This window comes from Anomaloglossus baeobatrachus, chromosome 4 (assembly GCF_048569485.1).
Source record: "Anomaloglossus baeobatrachus isolate aAnoBae1 chromosome 4, aAnoBae1.hap1, whole genome shotgun sequence".
NCBI lineage: Eukaryota > Metazoa > Chordata > Amphibia > Anura > Aromobatidae > Anomaloglossus > Anomaloglossus baeobatrachus.
In genome coordinates this window covers 612203186-612220978 of record NC_134356.1, presented here as the reverse complement: position 1 = coordinate 612220978, position 17793 = coordinate 612203186, and positions in this window count along the sequence as shown.

Here is a 17793-nt window from a genome sequence, read left to right as displayed (position 1 = left end):
ACTTGTGCTTGTATGCTATACATTGCACTGTAGGGTCACTCTTCTGGGCTATATTCCCCTAGATGACTAGTATACAGCAGCAGAAGAGCAGGGGTGCCAGGGCACAGGCTTCTATGCTGCTTGTATTGCTTGTGCTGCAGTGGTCTTTTGTACTTTATGCCTGTATGCTATACATTGCAATGTACGGTCACCAATCTTGGCTATATACTTCTAGATAGCTAGTCGGCAGCGGCAAAAAAGCAACACAGATTTCAGTGCTGTTTTTACTACATGGGATGCTGTTCATGACACCGTCCCATTGTGTGCATGCTCCCCTGTAGCACGTCGTCTGCCGGGGTCTCTAGCACTTCGTCTGCCGGGGCTCTACTAGTTGTGGCCAAAGAAACCTCCTGTCAACCCTGTCCATGGACAGGGACGGAGTAGTCATAATATAGAGACTTGCACCCATGGGCAATCTACTTGACCAAAAGGCAGCTCTTCAGGGCTTTGATACTGACATCGCTCTCAATCCGGATACACCGGGTGGTAACGCCATACGGAATGATCCTATACCGTCCATCAATGGAAGGTTGGATCTTTCTCCCTCAGCTCCCCCAGTGGAGATAGGAGACGAACAGGAGAAGTTCCTTTTCAGTATCTCACGCAGATATTGAGTTTTTTTCTGGCCACGCTGACTTCAGAGAAGCAGTCCAGGAACACCACGCTTACCAGATAAGCGTCTTCTCCAAACGTTTTTAGGATACACGTTATCCCTTTTCCCCTGACGTGGTCAGCGCTGGACCCAGGGTCCAAGGGTGGATTCTCCAATCTCCAGGCTTGCATATAGAGCCATAGTTGCACTGGAGATGGGGCTTCACTTAAAGATGCCATTCACAGACAGATGGACTCTGGTTGAAATCTGTCTAGGAGGCTATCGGCGTGTCGGTTGATCCGGCATCCACAGCCGTATTGGCAACCTAACCTTTTCAGCTGTTCTTGCGCAGCTGACCTTGAGCAGGGACATCTGTACCGCAGAGGCGTCCGTAACCCCGCAATGTCTGCACTGCGACTTACCCTGTTAATACTGTCCTAAAAGTACAGTCGAGGTTTCGGTCCTTCCCAAGCTCCGGCAGGTCCCAATTGTCCTCGTGCAAAAGGGCTACAAAACCTCAGACGGGCTCAGATTCCGGCCGGGCTCAATCTCGCCCAAGGAAGGCAGTCGGAGGAACCGCTACCAAGGCGGTCTCCTCAGGACTCTCAGCTCTCTCTCTCTCTCTCTCTCTCCGCATCCGCGGTTGATGGCAGACTCCCCCGCCTTTGGCGACATTTAGCTGCCACAGGTCACAGACCGGTGGGTGACGGACATTGTGCTCACGTGCACAGGACAGTGTTCTGTTCTCGTCCTCCGACTCCATTCTTCAGAACGGCCCCACCTCTCCACCGAGCAGATGCCCTGCTGCAGGCGGTGGACGCGCTAAGAGCAGAAGGAGTGGTGATCCCTGTCCCCCCTCAGGAACGAGGGCGAGGGTTTGTACTCCAATCTCTTTGTGGCTCCAAAAATGGACGGTTCCTCCCGTCCTGTTCTGGTCCTGAAACTGCTCAACGAGCATGCGAACGCCAGGCGGTTCCGGATGGGATCCCTCCGATCCGTCATTGCCTCAATGTCTCGAGGAGACTTCCTTGCCTCAACAGACATCAAAGATGCCTATCTCCACGTGCCAATTGCTACGGAGCACCAACGTTTTCTACGTTTTGTGATAGGAGACGAACATCTTCAGTTCGTAGCTCTGCCATTCAGTCTGGCGACAGCCCCACGGGTGTTCACCAAGGTCATGGCAGCAGTGGTAGCAGTCTTGCACTCTCAGGGACACCCGGTGATCCCGTACTTGGACGATTTACTCGTCAAAGCACCCTCCCTCGAGGCATGCCAACGCAGCCTGAATGTTACGCTGGAGACTCTCCAGACTTTCGGGTGGATCATCAATTGGGCAAGGTCAAATCTGTCTCCGACTCAATCACTAAAGTATCTCGGCATGGAGTTTCATACTCTATCAGCCATAGTGAAGCTTCCGCTGAACCAGCAGCGTTCACTGCAGGCAGAGGTGCAGTCTCTCCTTCAAGGCCAGTCGCACCCCTTAAGGCGCCTCATGCACTTCCTAAGGAAGATGGTGGCAGCCATCGAGGCAGTTCTCTTTGCGCAGTTTCATCTGCGCCAACGGCAATGGGACATTCTCCGCCAATGGGATGGGCAGTCAACCTCCCTGGACGGGAAGTCTCCCTTTCCCTGACGGCCGAGGACTCTCTGCAATAGTGGCTTATTCCCACCTCTTTGTCATAGCCCCCATCCTGGGCAGTGGTCACGACAGATACGAGTCTGTCAGGGTGGGGAGCAGTTTGTCTCCGCCACATGGCTCAGGGGACGTGGACTCAGCAGGAGTCCACCCTTCAGATCGATGTTCTGGAAATCGGGGCAGGGTATCTTACCCTATTAGCTTTCCAGAAGTGGCTAGAAAGAGAGCAGATCCGAATCCAGTCGGACATCTCCACAGCGGTGGCATACATCAACCACCAAGGAGGGACACGCAGTCAGCAGCCTTCCAGGAAGTCCGGCGAATCCTCATGTGGGTGGAGGACACAGCATCCACCATATCCGCAGTTCACATCCCGGGCGTAGAAAACTGGGAAGCAGACTTCCTCAGTCGCCAGGGCATGGACGCGGGGGAATGGTCCCTTCACCCGGACGTGTTTCAGGAAATCTGTTGCCGCTGGGGGGTGCCGGACGTCGACCTAATGGCGTCTCGGCACACCAACAAGGTCCCGGCATTTATGGCACGATCGCGCGATCACAGAGCTCTGGCGGCAGACGCCTTAGTGCAAGATTGGTCGCAGTTCCGGCTCACATATGTGTTTCCACCTCTGGCACTCTTGCCCAGAGTACTGCGCAAAAATCAGATCCGATTGCAGCCGCGTCATACTCGTCGCACCAGACTGGCCGAGGAGATCGTGGTACCCGGATCTGTGGCATCTCACGGTCGGCCGACCGGGGTCACTACCAGACCGACCAGACTTACTGTCTCAAGGGCCGTTTTCTCCATCGGAATTCTGCGGCCCTGAACCTGACTGTGTGGCCTTTGTGTCCTGGATCCTAGCGTCTTCAGGATTATCCCAAGGGGTCGTTGCCACCATGAGACAGGCTAGGAAGCCCACGTCTGCTAAGATCTACCACAGAACGTGGAAGATTTTCTTAATCTGGTGCTCTACTCAGGGAGTGTCTCCCTGGCCATTTGCATTGCCTACTTTTCTTTCCTTCCTACAATAGGAGTTAGAAAAGGGCTTGTCGCTAGACTCCCTCAAAGGGCAAGTCTCAGCACTATCCGTGTTTTTTCAGAAGCGTCTAGCACGTCTTTCTAAGGTGCGCACGTTCCCGCAGGGGGTTTGTCATATCGTACCCCCGTACAAGCGGCCGTTAGATCCATGGGATCTGAACAGGGTTCTAGTTGCTCTCCAGAAGCCGCCTTTCGAGCCTCTGAAGGAAGTTTCCTTTTCTCGCCTGTCACAGAAGGTGGCGTTTCTCGTTGCGATCACATCGCTTCGGCGAGTGTCTGAGCTGGCAGCTCTGTCATCCAAGGCTCCCTTCCTGGTGTTTTCACCAGGACAAGGTAGTGCTGCGCATCATTCCGGAGTTTCTCCCTAAGGTCGTATCCTCGTTTCATCTTAATCAGGATATCTCCTTACCGTCCTTTTGCACTCATCCGGTTCACCGGTATGAGAATGTTTACGTCTGCTAGATCTGGTGAGAGCACTCAGAATCTACATTTCCCGCACGGCGCCCATACGCCGTTCCGATGCCCTTGTCGCTGGTACGCGCAAGAGGTTGCAGGCTTCTAAAGCCACCCTGGCTCGATGGATCAAAGAACCAATTCTGGAAGCCTACCGTTCTGCAGGGCTTCCGGTTCTCTCAGGGCTGAAAGCCCATTCAACCAGAGCCGTGGGTGCGTCCTGGGCGCTACGACACCAGGCTTCGGCTCAACAGGTGTGCCAGGCAGCTACCTGGTCGAGTCTGCACACTTTCACCAAACATTATCGGGTGCATACCTATGCTTCGGCGGATGCCAGCTTAGGTAGAAGAGTCCTGCAGGCGGCAGTGACATCCCCGTAGGGGAGGGCTGTTTTGCAGCTCTAACATGAGGTATCTCTTTACCCACCCAGGGACAGCTTTTGGACGTCCCAATCGTCTGGGTCTCCCAATAGAGCGCTGAAGAAGAAGGGAATTTTGTTACTTACCGTAAATTCCTTTTCTTCTAGCTCTTATTGGGAGACCCAGCACCCGCCCTGTTGTCCTTCGGGATTTCTTGGTTGTTTGCGGGTACACATGTTGTTCATGTTGAACGGTTTTTCAGTTCTCCGACGTTATTCGGAGTTAATTTGTTTAAACCAGTTATTGGCTTCCTCCTTCTTGCTTTGGCACTAAAACTGGAGAACCCGTGATACCACGGGGGGGTATAGCCAGAAGGGGAGGGGCCTTGCACTTTTTAGTGTAGTGCTTTGTGTGGCCTCCGGAGGGCAGTAGCTATACCCCAATCGTCTGGGTCTCCCAATAAGAGCTAGAAGAAAAGGAATTTACGGTAACAAAATTCCCTTCTTTAGTTTTAAAAAATATAAAAACCAAAAAGCTCAAATCACCCCTATTTTCCTCATTGAAAATAAAACAATAAATAAATATACATATTTGGTATTGCTGAGCTCAGAAATGTCAGATGTATCAAAATATAAAATCAATTAATCTGATCGGTAAAGGGCATAGTGAGAAAAAAAATTCCAAATGACATTACTTTTTTTGGCTCCTGCAACTTTGCATTAAAATGCAATAATAGGCGAGTAAAACATCACATCTACACAAAAATTGTGTAATTAAAAATGCCAGCTCAAACCCTCCACTGAGCCCCAGATTCCGAAAAATTATAATGCTACGGGTCTCGTAAAATGGCGACAAAAGTGCGATTCTTTTTTTTTTTTTGTTTTCCAAACTTCTGAATTGTTTTTCACCATTTACATAAAAGTAAAACTATACATGTTTGGTATCTACGAAGGTCAGGTTTACCATATAGTGAACATGGTAAATAAAAAATAAAAATTGCGAAATTGCACTTTTTTTTGCAATTTCACCACATTTGGAATTTTTTGTTTTCCCCCTTTTCTGAGTACTCTATATAGTAATATAAATGGTTCAAAAGACCAACTCCTCCCACAAAAAAATAAGCCCACATATGGCTATATTGACGGAAAATAAAAAAGTTATGGCTCTTGGAAAAACGGGAGAAAAAAATGAAAAACAGAAAATCGCCGGCTGGTGAAGGGCTTAAAAACATGATACATAGTTGAGGCTACGATTAAGTAATCAAAAAATGTTGAACCATGGAAAGGTAATAAAAAATACCTTGCAAATAATAGATTAAAATACCAATTGGAGAAGTGAGAGAATGAAAAAGCTAGCAACCACAAAGTAAAGGCATCTTAATATACCATTAGTGTTTAAAATGCAGAATAAAGGCAATTCCACCATTGTTGCTGGGCGATCAGCAATCACCTTAAATAATTTGTGCAATTACTTTACAGGTTGTTACTTTTATAGTTATACAGTCATGGATGAAAGTATTGAAACCCTTGAAATTGTTCCCGAAAATGAAGTATTTCTCCCAGAAAATTATTGTAATTACACAGGTTTTGTTGTACACATTTATTTCTTTTGTGTATACTGTTTTTCCTAAAAGAAGACACTGACTTTTACTTATTTTTGGCCCCGAAAAAGCGCTAGGGCTTTTTTTTTGGGTAGGTTTACACCACAAAAAAAGCAGACCCCCCTTTCCCAAAAGACTCATATTTACAAGACCCCGGATGTCTGTGTTGCTCCCAGGTCCCCTTGCGATCTCCCAGCAGGTATGCTGCACGCGGTCCTCCCCTGCTTGTGGGCGACACTCACACACATCAGATCACATACACAATCACACATCAGATCACTTGCACAATCACACATCAGATTGCACACACATACTTACCACATCCGCCGATACCAATTGCTTCCGACCGGAAGGGGAAGATGCGTTCCACCGCAGGTCCTCTATGTATGGCGCCCCTGAGCTTAAGGCACCACAGGGTTTTACACCACTTTTTCAGGGGTAATATCTATCCCGGGTTAGGAGGGGGTTAGCCTTCCAGTGCCTTCACAAAACACACACAAAAAACAGCAAGGTGCTTACTCACAGGGGGCTGGACTAGGGTAGACAGGGGAGTTAGCCATCACAAAGCATGGGACTTCCCCAGTTGCTATGACAACCACTGGGGGCGGGCACCACATAGGGTAGAAGTAGGCGTAACCATCACACTTAGACAGAACCTTCCCGGGCACAGCTTGGGATAACATCTAACACTGACAACTGGAGTTAGTGTTTCTCTCTCTGTGGGCCCGTGGCTTGGAGCAGGAGGCTCGGCCCGGGTTCTAGACAGCAACCGAGGGACACTTCACGTAAAGACTTTCACGGGCACCGGCGATAACCGCCGAATATCTGGGATTGGCTGGAGCCCATCGTGGCAGAGATCGGTACTTTGGGGTAGAGCCTGAACTACCTGTGAGTAAAAGACTTGAAACTGCAGCCCCTGCCTCTGCCTCTCCTTTACCAGCGCTGTCGCCCAGCGCTTTGGCACCAACAGGGACTACTACCACCCCCGCCATCCTCCCCGAGTAATCCCACTCCACCTGTGGGGAGCGACACCATCCCGGCTGCACCCAACATCTGCCCCAGTGAGAGACCTGCAGCGGCGGCCCTCATCCCTTGTCGCATACCACAGGTGGTGTCACGATCATCTAATAGACTTTCCTAACCTTCAACTACTACCTTTATCCTCCCTGCCACCCTCCAACCCTCCTTCCGGTATGCCTTGGGGTAACGGAACCAGGCCAGGCCACCCCGTTACAATGCAGAGGATCTGCACCCCTGGCCCGGCGACAAGTAGGTTAAAACACCTGCCGCGTGGGGTGCTACATATACGTTCCACCACACTGGGTCCCACGATTCTCAACCGGTCAGAAGCAATCTGTATCGCTGCATGTGGTGAATATGTGTGTGAGATCTGATGTGTGATTGTGTATGGGATCTAATGTGTGTGTGCGATCTGACGTGTGTGGGTGTGTGTTCCACTGCAGGTCCTCCCGTTTGGCATCTGGTGAGTATGATTGCGGGGTCTTCTCTCTTCTTTCTTCTGTCTTTTGGGGTGTCTGCTTTCTATAATGAAGTGTCCTGCAGTATTCTTTAACTTTTTTGGCTGCAAAGACACTTACATTATACTAAATTGGGCTTTACACTCTACGATATCGTTAATGAATTCTCGACAGGGTCACGGTGTTTGTGACGCACATCCGGCTTTATTAACGAGATCGCAGCGTGTGACAGTTATGAGTGGCCTAAAACGATCGCAAAAGCGGACAAAATCGTCCTGAAACAAAAAAATCATTTAATGCTTATTAGCGATGTTCGTCATTCCTGCGGCAGCACCCATCGCTGTGTGTGACACCGCAGGAGCGACGAATATCTCCTTACCTGCCTCCACCGGCAATGAGGAAGGAAGGAGGTGGGCGGGATGTTACGTCCCGCTCATCTCCGCCCCTCCACTTCTATTGGACACCTGCTGTGTGATGTCGCTGTGACGCCGCACGAACCGCCCCCTTAGAAAGGAGGCGGTTCACCGGCCAGAGCGACGTCGCAGAGCAGGTATGTGCGTGTGACGCTGCCGTAGCGATAATGTTCGCTACGGCAGCGATCACCACATATTGGCCATACGACGGGGGCGGGTGCTATCGCGCTCGACATCGCTAACCGATGCTAGCGATGTCGCAGCGTGTAAAGCTCGCTTAAGGCTTATTTTCGGGTTAGTGACTCGCCCACCCCAGGGCTCTGGGACACCCGGTGGCTGGTCGGACTAGTGCTGGGGAAGTCAGCGGTGGCAGGGCCCGGCTCCGTGACCCTGGCGGGGTCAACTAAAGTGGCGGTAGTGGGGGTGATGATTAATAGTAAAGTTTGTGGAATTATATTCATGACGCCACCTGTGGATTGCGGCTATGGAGCCGCCGCTGCTGGATAGGGCCTCCGAGGCTGATGTAATGGCAGCTGGGATGGTTCTGCTCCCCACAGGTGGAGCGGTACCCCGGGGCAACTGTTGGTGCTTATGAGAGTCTATGCAATGGTGGGGACGGTGCAGGGCCAATCAGGTAGTGTAAAGAGACGACACAAACAACAGTCTCTTTACCTTCTTTTCTTTTACTTGCAACAGATTAGTCCTGGGAGACCATCACAGGTGGTAAGGGTGATCCGGTCAGCCTGGAAGTACCTCGGGTGATCTCTTTGGCCAGTCGAGTAATGAGGCCTACTCCCTGCTCTTCTCTGTTTCTACAGGACCCTGCAATCTTGGTTTAGCAGTGGCCCTCTTGCTGCTGGGACTTGTGGTACATCCCTTTTTCCCGTGTGGTAGGCTGCGTAGGCCCTCTCTGGTGCTTCTCTGCTGGAGTCCGCACCGGAACACCCTGTGATGCTGCTGGACCTTCGGGTTCTTTATGGGGCCAGGAGACCTGCAGCTCTCCTGCCCTTTGGATTTGGCTACCGGGGAAGGGTTTTACACCCTGGCAACCACAGACTCCGACTTCCGTTGTTTGTTGCGTGCTCTTCTGGGACGAACAGGTTCTGACCAGTCCTCCTCTAGCGTCTTCTCTACGTGCCTCGCTACGGCTCCTGCTTTCCTGGGTTGAGCTAACCTAGCTCCAAACCCCAGCTTACAAGACCGTACTACTCAACTCCTCTCCCCTTGAACTTCCCTCACAGACTACCTAACTCCTCCCTCAGGTCAGGGCTTAAGGAAGTGCTCCCTGGAACTCAAGGTTTAGAGCTCCCTCTGCTGGCCTGAGAGAGGAACGGTGTTGGATGTTGGTACTTACTGGCCAATAGACTTCCCCAAGTACCTTCAGGCTCAGCATTAACCCTTTGGAGGGGCAACACTCTTGTGGCAACCAGATGCCGGGGCGCCACATTAGGGCTTACATTTAAGCCAAAAATTCCTGCTAGCGCTTATTTTGAAGAAGGGGGAGCTTATTTTTTTTTTAAAAAAACCATGGTATTGGAACAACACATGAAAAAAAACCTGAGAAAAAAAGGTAAATTGGACATAATTTCACATACAACCCCAAAAATGGGCCTGACAAAATTGTTGGCACCCTCCAACTTAATATTTGGTTGCACACCCTTTGGAATAAATAACTGCAATCAGTCACTTTCCATAACCATCAAAAAGCTTCTATCACCTCTCAACTGGAATTTTGGACTTTTTTTTTTTTTTTGCAAACGGCTCCACCTCTCTCATATTTGAAGGCATCTTCTCCCAACAGCAATTTTAAGATCTCTCCACAGGTGTTCAATGGGGTTTAGACCTGGACTCATTGCTGCCACTTCAGAACTCTCCAGCGCTTTGTTTCCATCCATTTCTGGGTGCACTACATTACGAAATCCTATGGTACTCTTCCAAATTCATTATGGCTTTGTAGAGTGACATTGGGTGGTAGTCAATGGGGGCGTATTGACTCCGTATACCCCATCATGCTACATGAAATGTCTGGTCCTAGCTGGGTGTGTGGACTTCGGCCTTGTGGGCTTGGAACTCATGTAGGCCACATAGTGCCACTGGTCAGGATCGGATGACAAGTTACAAGGAGACCAACTGTTCGCTTTAAATCACAACTCTTTACTTGACAATTCATTGTCGTTCACAACTTTACACTCCAGATAGCGGGTACATATCTTCCAGAACGTTACATTTTCACTTTGTATGAACAGTCACCATTTAACTTTCCTCTGAATTGCGCCCAGTGTAACTGGGCTGGTGAGTCCCAGTGCAAACCAGCCTAGCGTTACTGTGTACACCATGACAGTTACCTTGGCTTCCTGCAGTACCATGTCCAGTCTCCTCAGGGGTACCACAATGAGCAGAGTAAAGCTTTGAACACCTAGACATCTGGAGGAACACCACTAGGTTGGTTGACTATGTCACATGCCAGTAGAGGTTAACCCGGTACCTTAACAGTTAAGAGGCCTTTCCAATAGATTCTGGCACAAGTAGAAGTCACCCGATACCTTGACGGTTAAGGGGCCTGGATGTAAGGATTCCATCATCCGGCTCCTATAGCTTGGTGCCACTCAATCTGGGGATCGGTCTCTAGCTTTACACAATATTTTAGGGGTTGCCAGTCATCATTGATCTTGGTTGTTTGTGCACCTGTGAAACACAACCTCCAGGTCCTGAGATAATTGATTATAAATGGGGTCATTTTTTTGATAGGCTATTATCAGTGTGTGATGTAAGCACTGTGTCTCCTTTTATGCCTTTGAGTACGGCAATATGCAATAAAAGTTTACTAATGATTAATTTATAAATGACTATAGAGATTTTTATAAAAGTTTTCAATTCTGGCTAAGAAATGGATATACGGAAAAGAGGACCTCTCTATTAAAGTGAATCTATCTTGACTCCAGCAATATATTACTTTCTGTAGTTTTGATAAAATAACTGTTTATTAGAAAATTATCATTAGAGGACTAGTAAACCTGCTGCCATGTAGTCCTCCATATTCATGAGCTCTGTATAACCCTGCCCGCACCACTGACGAGCAGTTTTCTGCCTATGCACAGTGTACACAGACAGCTGTCAATCAGGGGTGTGGGCGGGGTTATATGTGGCACCCCTGAGGCTTTAGTCGCCACAGATGTACTGCACCTCAGCCACAAGTGTGGTATCCCATCCTGGGTACGGAAGAGGTCATCCACCGGTATGCAGACAAAACACACAACACTCTAAATTAGCAGCTCTCCACTGGGACAGGGTTAGGGCTTGGTTACATTATTGCTATGTATAGCCACCATGATGATGGTTCCTCCCTCCCCCTAATCTGACAGGGCCTGGGGGTGGAGTCTAGTTAGTGAAGGGACACTGTAGTGTCAGAGAGTCGAGAAGGAGCAGTTGGAGGAGTGAAGATCTGTCTTCTGGAGCTGGTGCAGCTTGACCCAGGCACAAGACAGAAGGGGTCCTAGAGGGGGCCATACTTCCATGGCTTCGTTCCACATACAGCATCAGAGTGGAAGGACTTGGCAGCAGAACGGGGACTGGTCCCTAGACTAGAGGAGAAGAACCAACGTGCTCTGCTAGTAAAACCAGAGGCTGAGGACACATCTAGTACCAAAGCCAACTCCGCACACGAATCCACTGGAAGGTGACCACATAGGGCCAAGGGATAGAGCTTCAAGCCACCCGACAGGGCCCACGGACACCGGCTCAGGGCACTGTGTGCGTAGCCGTGGGACAGGCGGGAGAGAAGTTAGCGCAGGAAGACGACCAGGGAAGGAACATAAGAAAGGTGCACCGGACTTGAACTTCGAACTACCCGGGATTGGCTGGAGCCCTTCACAGTGGAACCCATCACTCCAAAGGCGGTTACTGACTAGTTGTGTTACTTTGGAACTTGCTACAGTGAATATAAACCTTGAGACTTCATCCCTGTGTCACTTCGTTATTCGCCTACGCCTCTGGCCCTGCAACTCCTGCAATCGCCTACTATGACCCTCATCTGCCCTGGGGCCCAGCTCTGCCTGTGGAGAGCTATACCAACCAAGTTGCGTCACCATCTGCCCCAGAGCTCCCCATCCTGCAGCGGCTCACCTAACTTGCCGCATACCACAGGTGACGTCACAAACTATTATTCCCTTTTCTTTAACTGACACCGCCGGGTCACTGAGCCGGACCTTGCCACCGCAGCGTCACAGAAACAGAACCGCGGCCAGGTAACGAGTAACCCCCATGGCCCCAGCACGGGTGTGTCATATACAGAGCTCAGCATGTAGATCTGCAGCTGATAAAAGATGGATTTTTATCAAACTGCAGCACTCAGTAAAGTAAATGACTCGTCTCTTGAATCGGTGTCTCTGCCCGCCTGTCCAGGGGTGGAAGAGGCGGGCCTTTTTCTCCCTTTGTTAATTTGCCTTATTTACATGACATTTTAGAGGAAAGAATGTTTCCTAACATTTTTTTTTACCTTAAAATCCATTTTATCTTCAGTTTTGTATGTTTTATTGTGACTCCATAAAAGTGACATATTACTCTTACAACATTGTTCCTAGCAGCGACCTAAAAGTCAGAGATGTGTCCAGGTGTCTTCCCCATCCTTTTTCCATCCATTTCAGCCATCCTCCTGCCCATAAGGCTACTTTCACACTTGCGTTGGACGGCTTCCGTTGCTATCCGCAGCCTTGAGGAATTACGGTAACTGTTGCAGGAAACCGTTTTATTCCTCATAGACTTCTATTAGCTACGGATAGCAACGGATGGTCTTGCGTGGCATCCGCTGCACGACGCAGCATCGTTATTTTGACGCTGCGTCGGGCGGAAGGAACGCTGCATGTAGCGTTTTTTGTGTCGTTAAAATAGCGCACCTTGACGGATTCCATTGAAATCCGCCAAGGTGTCTAATGATTGTCTATGATGGCGGATTCCGCTGCTATGCGCTAAGCGGCGGAATCCGCTGACGGATTTTGTCACGTTCTACTGTGCATGCTCAGCGTGTCCAGCAGAACGATCAAAATCGTTTAAAATCACTCCTTGTCTCTCTCCCCCCTCTCAACCGCTCTCTCATACTCACTGATCACGGGCGTGACGCTGCACAGTTGTCACAAAGCTCCGCCGGCTTTTCCTCTTTTGAAAAAGCCGGGCGCTCATAATTCCATCTTGTATTCACTGCTTCCCCGCCAACCGCCGCCTATGATTGGTTGCAGGGTTTATATCGTGCAGTACAATAAATAAATCATTTAAAAAAACACTCAATTTTGATACCAGCCAAGGTAAAGCCACACGGCTGAAGGCTGGTATTCTCAGGATGGGGAGCCCCAGGTTATGGGGAGCCCCCCAGCCTAAAAATATCAGCCAGCAGCCGCCCGGAATTGCCGCATCCATTAGATGCAACAGCCCCGGGACTCTACTCGGCTCATCCCGAATTGCCCTGGTGCGGTGGCAATCGAGGTAATAAGGAGTTAATGGCAGCAGCCCATAGCTGCCACTAAGTCCTAGGTTAATCATGGCAGGCGTCTATGAGACACATTCCATGATTAACCTGTAAGTGAAAGTAAATAAACACATACACCTGAAAAAATCCTTTATTTGGAATAAAAGACAAAAAAAACCCCTCTTTCACAACTTTATTAAAATCCCCAAATACCCCTCCAGTTCCGGCATAATCCACACGAGGTCCCGCGACGCATCCAGCTCTGCTACATGAAGCTCTGCTTCCATGAAGTGGAACACCATCGCTCCTGTGAGCTCCACGCAGCAACTGAAGTGAATTGCGCTGTCAGCGGGAACGTCACTGAGGTAATACCTGTGTGTGTGCGGTGATGATGAGTGCGGTAGTGCGTGCGTGTGCGGTGATGATGGGTGAGGTAGTGCCGCTGCTTGCGCGGTGATGATGAGTGCAGTAGTGCGTGCGTGTGTGCGGTGATGTAGGCGGTAGTGCTGGGGTGTGTGCGGTGATGATGTGGGCGGTAGTGCCAGGGTGTGTACGGTGAAGATGAGGGCGGTAGTATCGGGGTGTGTGCGGTGATGATGTGGGCGGTAGTGTCGGGGTGTGTGCGGTGATGAGGTGGGCGGTAGTGTCGGGGTGTGTGCGGTGATGATGAGGGTTGTAGTATCGGGGTGTGTGCGGTGAAGATGAGGGCTGTAGTGTCTGGGTGTGTACGGTGAAGATGAGGGCGGTAATGTCGGGGTGTGTGCGGTGAAGATGAGGGCTGTAGTGTCGGGGTGTGTGCGGTGAAGATGAGGGCTCTCTCTCGGCTAAATAAAACTTAATGCAACGCGTTATTTCACTGGAATCCGTTGCCTTTTATTATCACACTTTTTGCAAGGCATCCGTCACATGCGTTACACAACGCATTGTGACGGATGCCGTTCAACGCAAGTGTGAAAGTAGCCTAAGACCTCCTGGGAGTTTGCTGGAAAAATACTTGCGTTTCCCATTGACTTCCATTATACTCGTTACTCAAGTCGCGCCCATTTAAGCTTTCTGACCTGCTGGATTCAAGTAACGAGCACTTGAGCATTCTATTGCTCACTCATCACTAAATAATACCCCTGTTCTGGATTGTAGAGCTGAGAAGTCTCCTCTGCTTCTTCCTATGCGGCCAGTCCAGTAAATACTATACTATTACCTCGCCCACCGCGTCTTACGGGAAGTTTGTTTCACTGAATATTTGCACATTCTGTATAGATATTCATCTTAGAGAAAGGCGTAAATGCTGTGTGTAATTACATGTGATTTGTGGAAACAATAGCAGCATTTCTTGCTCACATCCCTGGTGGAGGAAGAGACAATATGACAGATTACGCAAGTAATGCTACCTCGAAACATCTGATACCCCTCATTGTGGGGAGAATATAAGCGGCACAGCCAGGTGTAGAGCGAGGCACGGGCTGTATTGCATTATTGGTAATGGTGTATTCTAGAGATTATTAAACAGGCGAGCAATGATCTCATTTCATGTCATTTATTGAGTATCTTACCCTGGAAAGCTAATGGAAATAACTCAGGATGTGGTCACCATTATCTGACACGAGAAAACACAATTTAGCAAAGTATCCTCATATGGACAACCGAATCATAGAATGTGGGGGGTATTTTAGAGATGATTTCAGCCAAGTAGGGCACAAATTCAGACACAGCAGCCCACATCTAAAGCGGGCTTTACACGCTGCGACATCGCTAATGCGGAGTCGTTGGGGTCACGGATTTTGTGACGCACATCCGGCCGCATTAGCGATGCCGTTGCGTGTGACACCGATAAGCGATTTTGCATCGTTGCAAAAACGTGCAAAATCGCTAATCGGCGACATGGGGGTCCATTCTTAAAAATCGTTACTGCAGCAGTAACGAAGTTGTTCCTCGTTCCTGCAGCAGCACACATCGCTGCGTGTGACGCCGCAGGAACGAGGAAGCTCTCCTTACATGCCTCCCGGCCGCTATGAGGAAGGAAGGAGGTGGGCGGGATGTTACGTCCCGCTCATCTCCGCCCCTCCGCTGCTATTGGGCGGCGGTTCAGTGACGCTTCAGTGACGTCGCTGTGACGCCGCACGGACCGCCCCTTAGAAAGGAGGCGGTTTGCCCGTCACAGCGACGTCGCCGGACAGGTAAGTATGTGTGACGGCTGTTGTGCGGCACGGGCAGCGATTTGCCCATGTCGCGCAACAGATGGGGGTGGGTACCCACACTAGCGATATCGGGACCGATATCGCAGTGTGTAAAGTAGCCTTAAGTCTAGATTCACACATCTGTGTGTCATGGTCTAAGCGACGAGAGCAGGTCTCCTGACTCAACCGCAACAGGTTCACAGGCATAAACACTGAAGAGCAAAAGGGTAACAATGTTTTGAACTTTTGTCTTTCAGCTTCTGTGCCGCCCCAGCAGCGGATCGAACCGCTTGGATTCGGGGGTGGTGGTAGTTCGTGGCTCGAGGGTTTCCGGACCCGGGGGCTTAGGGGCCAAACTCAAATGTAAATGGGAGTATTTACTCAACACATATACATACTGTATATACTCAATATATGTTTTACTCCTTGATAACAGCGTTGTCACAGGGTGTCATGGGGTATGTAATGACGGGACAGGTGACTCTAGGCTGGCCCTCAGACTAGAGTCTCTGCGCTGTCCCTTATCTTTGAGGTAGGTTTGATGGTAACCAGGTCCCAGGCCCCAGCATGACCCTAACTCCTGTCCGAGCCCTGATCTTAAGCCCGCTTTACACGCTGCAATGTATCTTACAATGTGTCGGCGGGGTCACGTCGTAAGTGACGCACATCCGGCATTGTAAGGTACATTGCAGTGTGTGACAGGTACGTGCGATTGAACGGTAAAACGTTCATCGCATACACATCGTACCTGTCTCTAGAATTGCACGTAAGATTGTTCATCGTACCTGGGGTAGCACACATTGCAGTGTGTGATACCCCGGGAACGATGAACAGATCTTACCTGCGTCCTGCGGCTCCCGGCCCACAATGCGGAAGGAAGGAGGTGGGTGGGATGTTTACGTCTCGCTCAGCTCCGCCCCTCCACTTCTATTGGCCGGCTGCCGCGTGACGTCGTTATGACGCCGAACGTCCCTCCCACTCCAGGAAGTGGACGTTCGCCGCCCACAGCGAGGTCGTATGGACGGGTAAGTACGTGTGACGGGGGTTACTCGTATGTGCGACACATTCAACAGATTGAACGTGCCGCACATACGATGGGGGCGTTGCAAATCGCATACGCTATCATATGCGAAATTGCAACGTGTAAAGCAGGCTTTACTCCCACACCCTCGGGACGGGCCGGAAAATGCAAAGACAAAACCCCACAAAATTACATGGACAGGAGAGAACAGAAACTTGTACACATGGCACTCAATAACAATGAAAAGGAAAAAAGGGTGGTGTGCTAATGAGGAGATCACCAAAACAATAATGGCAATAAATATTCAAAGGTTTATTGTAGGAAAAACACCAACATAGTTTAAAAACATCTAAAAACATGAAGTACAATAAACTTCAGAGATTTGCTATAATAAAGCATAAGCCTCTGAGAAGTGTCCACCTCAGAGATTTTAGACCATGTACTGCAATCAATAACACCAATGAATCATAATCATATAGCATGCAAAAAAAAAACCAAAAACATAAGTGTCAGTCCTAAAGACAAATGGCTAATACATTAATATGTAAAAATCAATATGCAAAAATGCCCAAATACATATATCAATCCAATCAACCATAGGATAGGGCATGGAAAAGCTTGTAAGATGGAATAAAGCAGGTTTACATATAAGTAAATATATACAACGCCATAATCTTTACCAGAATCACAATGATGGAAAAAGAGGCATGCAAAATAATTCCCATTAAGGCAAACAGAGCAATGGTGAAAAAACAGTCATGGAGGAGGTGGAGACCTAAAGCAAAACCCTCCCAACGCGTATCGCCATATCCAGATGGCTTCCTCAGGGAAAAACGGGGTGACACACAGGAGAGACAATATGTGTTTCGGGGAACAACATACAGGAGAATGAAGTAACGCACAACAATGGAATGCTCACACCACTCAGAAGCGCAGCAATCACCATAAACAGAAAACTCACCAAGACCGGAATCGCCGGAGCTAAAGCTGAAGCTATGAACGGCACATACAGGAAGGATGCTGTGCTTTAAATAGGGAGGAGACAGCTGCACAAACATCGCATGACAAGCATGCTGCAGGACCTCATTTACTTTTAGTTTTATCACAGCTCTTAGGGTGTATTTACACTCAATGTTTATTATACAGAAGCATTTTTAAGAACCCTCTTTTCATGATACTAACCATGGTAAACAGGCTGCCGATCTCCCAATGAGCAAGTAAAATGCTTGCTCATTGGGTGAAAGATCTTTTGTGCAACGTAAAGGAGCATCATGGCCTGAGCAAACAGAACTTGCGCTCCTGAGAACCATGGCAGCACATGTACACTGAGCGATCTATTACAGATCTCTCAGTGCGTATCGTTTACTTTGGTCTGCCTGTGTAAACAGGCTATTAAATGACCGTCAATTTTACAAAGATCACTGATCAACGATTGATTGGTGCCACCTGTCAGTCAGTGTAAAGGAGTTCTTAAGGTTCCTACATTTTTGCTAATTCCTTTGATAAAGGATATTTCAGTTTCCTAATAAATA